Source organism: Zingiber officinale, chromosome 4B, assembly GCF_018446385.1.
Source record: "Zingiber officinale cultivar Zhangliang chromosome 4B, Zo_v1.1, whole genome shotgun sequence".
NCBI classification, from domain to species: Eukaryota; Viridiplantae; Streptophyta; class Magnoliopsida; order Zingiberales; family Zingiberaceae; genus Zingiber; species Zingiber officinale.
Window position 1 is genome coordinate 32,892,978 of NC_055993.1, and position 6,314 is coordinate 32,899,291.

Genomic DNA, 6,314 nt, shown 5'->3' on the forward strand with positions numbered 1-6,314 from the left:
GTTTCATTTTTGCAAGTGTAACTCTCATTCAAGTGATCTTCCTCCTCCTAAGCTCTCTTCTTGCTCCTTCTCTTCTCTTGGTCGTGGGTTTCAAGCAAGGGAGAAGAAAGGAGAGTGAATCTAATCCAAGAAGAAAGGTTAGTGAAAGTCACATAGAGATTTTAGAGGAGTGTGTTCTCTTCTTTTCTTTTCTTCTTCTTCCAATCCTACCCGAGAGCCCTAGAGAGTGCTAGCACACTTGTGGTGCTCTCTTCTCCATCCTTGAGTGTTAGAGAACACTTCTTGTTCGTGTGGATATCACTAGAGAGTTGTCTACGTTGACAACTTCGAGATCCGGCGTACCGTTGGACGAGCGGGATTTGCGAGGGCACGCTTCAAAGGTATAAAATGTTTTTCCTTTGTAGATCTACTGTAGATCATAGTTTGAAACTCGTACTCGTAATTTTGAAATCTATCCTTCGCACGAGATCCAGTGGCATGGGTGATTCGGGGTTTCCGCGACGCGAAAAGCGGTTTTCGTGGCCCGAAAAACCCAACAGACACATGGCATATTGTTGGCAAGCAAGGATTATCTGCGTATAAGTTTGAAATTCTAGTTTTTAATAAGTTATGAGAATATTATATCATTTGCGTTAATGGCAGGCACCATCATTGTTTACTGTGTTAAAATTAATGTCTGCCTTTGAAGAAACTTCTTCACCTGCTTCAAGCAACCAATTCTTTGTTCAGTCTGCTTAACCACAGAATTTGCAAGGAGACTTTGCTCGAGTTTGGATGAGACAGTTCCTAAATGGTCGACTATTGCCACAGCTGCTTCACATATGTAGCTCTTTGTCCCCTCCAAAATCCTAATTTTACACTAATGCACATCAACCTCCCGAAATTGTTTGTTGATGCAGGGAAAAGAAAAGAAAAGAAAAGAAAGGAAAGGAAGAAGAAATTAATAGCTCACATCTTCTTTTGCTGGGCTGAGGAAAATGCACGCTCACAATGTTCTGCCGCATGGTGAAGCTGAGACCGCAGGTCTTTCAGCTCCTGCAACAAGAAATTAGTAGCAGAAACAATTAATTTAGCAGGAAAAAATAGAGATGTTGTAGGACCAGCAAAGCGTTGTGGAAGCCCTCCTCCTCTCTCCCATTCTCTTCATATTGTGTGGATGGAGATTTAGGCAATGACATTACGGAGCTGGCTGTTGCTCTGGAGTGCTCCACGTCTTTGCCTTCCTCCATAGATGTGCACAGAGGTGGAAGAAGAGTGGCTGCGTGGGGAACTGAGGATTGAGTGCTTTGAGGGTCTAGGGAGGCACGAGATGGAGGACGAGAAGAAGACAAAAATTGTAGAATCCCGTGAGTACTCTGCTCTTCCTGGCAGCGGAGTGACCGGAGTCAACCGCACGTTGACTACTCTTCTTGCAGTAGGTGATCGCCCCTTGGATCGAGGTCTCCGCATCATAGCTCACGCTGCTACTCCACCTCAGCATGGACTTACCGCCGCTGAACTCGCTGGAGAAGGACGAAGACTTGGAAGAAGCGGCGGAGGACTTCCTCCAGCTCTCATCTTCCACCATGTTTGGATTTTGATGGCGTCTCGAGGTTTTTGGGCCTTCCAATTTGTCATTTGTGGTCGAGATCTGTGGAACAGGGATTTGAAATAAGATCTGGAAGCTTTGACTTTGAGGCTGAGAGTGGCCTCCTTGAGCTTCTTGGCCCATGATTTCTTGGGGTTGAGCTCGGCGAAGCTGTCCTGAAAGTAGTCTTCTTCCTCAGGATTGATCTCACCGCCACTGTGAAGGCTGACAAGGACCCAAGGACATTTGCTGTGGAAGCTCACACTCTTCACCCGGTTGCTCTTCGTCTCAAATTTGGTCAGCATATCTTCCAGATAAAAAACATAGCAGACAAACGCAAATCAAAATGGAGGAAGAGGGGGTGCACACCGGAAAACAGATTTAGGGCTCGAATCCGAAGCTGGATCTATAGAAGCTTCTTCTGACCAAGAATTTAAGAACTGGATCTCGAGACTAGATCGTTGTTGACGGGGATCTGGAGGGGAGACGACAAAATTGAAGGGGTAGCCCAATGACCGGAGACGGACACAGAGACGGAGAGAGGAAGCAAGGATGTCGTGTGTTGATCCTAATCAGGAGAGGAAGGGGCGTCGATCTAGGAAGGGGAAGAGGGAGATGAGGTTGAGAGAGATGGTCGGAGGTTTAGGTTTAGGTTTATGCTAAGAGAGATGGTGGAGGAAGGGGCGCGATATAGGTTTAGGTTTGGAGGGAACTTCACAGTGTTGCAAATTTTGGCTGGTGGGAATATTAAAATATTTTATTTTGGTTCATTAACAGCGGGTTTTAAAAACTTCTATTAAAATCAATGTCTATTAACGAAAAAAAAGCACTCATAGACATCGCCTAAAAAACCGATGTCTATGAGCGAAAATCTGCACTCATAGACACCGATTTTTGGAAAAACCGTTGTAAAATACTCAAAGACATCGGTTTTTGCTTAAAACTGTTGTTGTTCCACCGATGTCTATGAGAGTTTTTGTTGTAGTGTTAGGGTTTTCCTTCACCTAGGGTTACCACCCCCTAGGACCTAAGGTTGCTGCCCCTTAGGGTTTTCCTTCACCTAGGGTTACCGCCCCCTATGACCTAAGGTTGCCGCCCCTTAGGGTTTTCCTTCACCTATGGTTACCACCCCTAGGACCTAGGGTTACCACCCCCTAAGGTTTTCACCTTGCCTAACCGTAGCTAGGACTTTTGCCTAAGTATCACTTAGGACTTTCCTGCAAGCTCCATGAACCTTGTTAAATAACACCATAGCTTAACTTTAAACCCGTTGCCATAATCAAAATTCAGGTTCGATCATCTGGTGCTCACTGCACCAACAGGTACTGCATTCTGGATTTAGAAATTCAGTGATCTACATATTCAAATGTGATACACAGGTTGACAACTTTATAAAATGATTACTTGAGTGTAAGGAAACCAGATTGCATGAAAGGAAGAATTATCTAAGGATCTTGTTACATGCTAAAAGTTGTGCAGAATTTGGTTAGTGACTAGCTGAACTTCTTTTACTTGGAATTTCTCAAGCTTAAGCTCGAGTCAAGAATTATAGTTTCTGATTTTTGGATTTGAATGCTGCTGGAAGAAGTTTGTATTTTCTTGGTTCTGAAAATGAGCTACAGATTTCAATATCTAGTTTCGTTGAATCTGAGTATTAGTCATTCTATGCTGCTTAACTTCTGCAATTTTGAATTTTTCTACCGCTATGGTGAGAAACTTGTACCTGCAATACACCACACAAAACATAATTGAAAAAAAAAACTGAATGCTGGAAACTTACATTATGTATGCTTACCCTGTTAGTGAAGCCTTATTAGACACATGCATCAAATAGTTCATCTCTTTATGCTGCTTAACTTCTGAAATATTGAACTTTTCTGTTGCAATTGTGAGGATTTTGTATCTGCAATACATCACAGAAACAGAAGAGAAATAGAACAGATTCTGCAGAATGAAAAAAAAAAGGAAATTGTAGAAGTGTTGGGAGATTGTAGAATTGCAGAACAAGAACTTGTTTGTGTGTGCCCAATCCTTATGCCATTTCTGATCTGCATTGTTTTGAATTCAGGTTCCAAACATTTCAGTGCTGAATGATGTTTGCTTCCAAGCTTAATCTTCATGAATCCAAGTATTCAAGTGTTGTTAAATGCATTATTTGAATCCTGAAACAGAAATTCTATTTGAAAAGAGCTGAATTCTGGGATTGTGTAGCTGAAGATGGGACACAACAAGTAAAGGAAAAATGCTAAATTCTAAAATGTATCATGTATTTGTATAGCAAGATTTGTTTCATTGCCCAAGAAGGACAAGATTTTAAGTGTGGGGGAGGGACATCTTCTTCATGACTATAGTTTGTTTTAGCTTCAAGATTCTGGAATTGAAGTGTGAAAAAAAAATAGAAAAGAGAAAATGGGCAAATCAAGAGTGTATCAAGTGTGAAGATGGAGTATCAAGAATTTTGGATTTTCATCAAATTGAAGGAGAGGTTAGCTTGATGCTTTGAATTGGTAATGACAAATGGTATTCATCTCTTTTCACATCAAAATGGTCAACTCATCAAGTATATTTCTCCAATACTCTCATCTTCTCAATTTTTCATTGAATTCTTTTCTTTTGCTACTACATTTATTTTAATTGCTCTTTTTGCTTCCATTTCAATTCTTGTTGATAAATCCTTTTGATTCATGTATACTATGTTTATAGTGGTGGAGAAGTAGAAAATAAGCAAGCTTATGGTAGTGAAATGTTGTGAGTTGCATTGAGTGAGCTCCACTTATACATATTTTTGAGTGGGAGAGCTAGAATAGGTAAATCCCTTGTGGGATTGCAACTTGCTTAATTTTTCAATTGGATAGAAACTACCATACCTACTGATTATTGTTTGAATTGTATTCATGATTGTTTGTGATCTTTAGATGATCTTAGTTAAATTCTTTTTACTATCTTCTGGGTATTGCTAGAGAATTTTCTGTGGAGATGATTTTTAGTTTTCTTTACTTGCACGGGACGTTCAAGACTAAGTGTGGGGGATTTGATAATCATGATTTTACCGTATTATTTTGATTCATTTATGCACGGTTTGATGTTGATTTCATAGGTTTAAATCATGGTTACATCACATTTTATGCATTGTATAGATTTTGGACCTAATTACAAATTATTTTATTTTTTGGTGTTATTTGATGCTAATATGTAAAATACCGGAAAAATGGCGAATAACAATAAGGAAATTTTCTGGAATTTTTAGATATTTTCTGAGAATTTTTCGGAGCTCGTATGGACGAGTTTACGGGGATAAAAACGGGGCCGGAAAAGCCTGTATAGGCTACCCCACTGAACGAGGAAAAGTTTTATTTCTTTTTCTATTTCCTTTTTCTTATTTTTATTTACCTCGCCGAACCACTCACCCGACGGTTTCTATTTCTTCTTCTATTTCTTCCCCGATTCTTCACTGTGTCGTTCCTTCTCCACACCAGCGACGCCAACTCCACAGCCCTAGCGCCGGCCACCACGAGTCCTAGCCATCTTCTCTGCCATGTGCTCAAGGTCTTCACTCTACTCTCCCCTGCCGACAGCCCCCCTCGCAGAGCGATCCCGCGAGCCACCGCCGGCCGAGCCGCCCTCCTGATTCTTCCTCCTCGTCGAGCGACGGCGCCAATCGCCACCACAGCCGACGCTGGCCAAGCTTCTGCTTACCCATCTCTTCCTCTCTTCTGGTAGAGCATCACCAATCCTCCCTTCTCTCCCGTGCAACCAACCCAAGCTTCTCTGCCCTAGATGCGGTCAGCATCGTCGTAGCTCTTGCATATGGTTCTAGCGCCTACAATCGGGGGCTACTCGATCGCCGACCATCCTCACCAGGTTGTCGCCGTCGAACAGAGCAACGTCGACCACCAGATCTCTCCGGTGTGCCATGAATTGGGTCTATAGTTGCCGAATGCTCCACTGATCGATCCACTACTACCTACTACAGTCACCTCCCGATGCCTAGTGCCCTCTGCCCTAGTTCACCACCGCAGACGCATTTGAATTCCATCTGAGGGAAATCAGTGGACTCAGTTAGGGCTTTTGGCTGCTAGATTTGAGGGATACCTGGATTGTTTTTTTTTTTCTCCAGCAGTGGTTCAGCAGCCGAGACATTCAGATTTAGGTAAGGTTTATAGTCATTTGAATTCTATTATTCTGTTAGGGATGTTTGTGGAGTTATTTGGCCGACCATTGTTGATCCTATTATAGTTTTTCCGGCAGCAGTTTCTCCTAGCTCCAGCCATTGTTTACCAACGGCAGGTTTTCTTCGATTGTGAGCCTACAAAGGAGCATCCAAATTTGGGTAAGTTTTGGAGTTAAATTCATTTCTACATTTAATTGGTTTAGTGGTAATTGATCGTGGATGTGTTAATTGAGGATTAATTGATACATGATAGATTATATTGAGATAAGATCTGATTTCTTGGTTGTGATGGATGGATCATTTTCCAAATTGGATTGGAAATCTGTTGTGATTTGGTTTTTGATTAGAGATGATTTATGTATAAATCTAATCTTGAGAAGGACATAATTGAGATTAATCATTTCGATTAGGGTTTTATCTATGGGTTTGAATCTTTAGGTTTAGCTAGTTGTCGCTTATGTAACCAGCTAAACTGTATATTATATGGTTATGCAGGAAGTTGATTTGAGACAAGCGCCTCGATGTGAGAAGTGTATTGGCACGATTTTCGCAATGAAGGCGGGTACCTCTTGACTA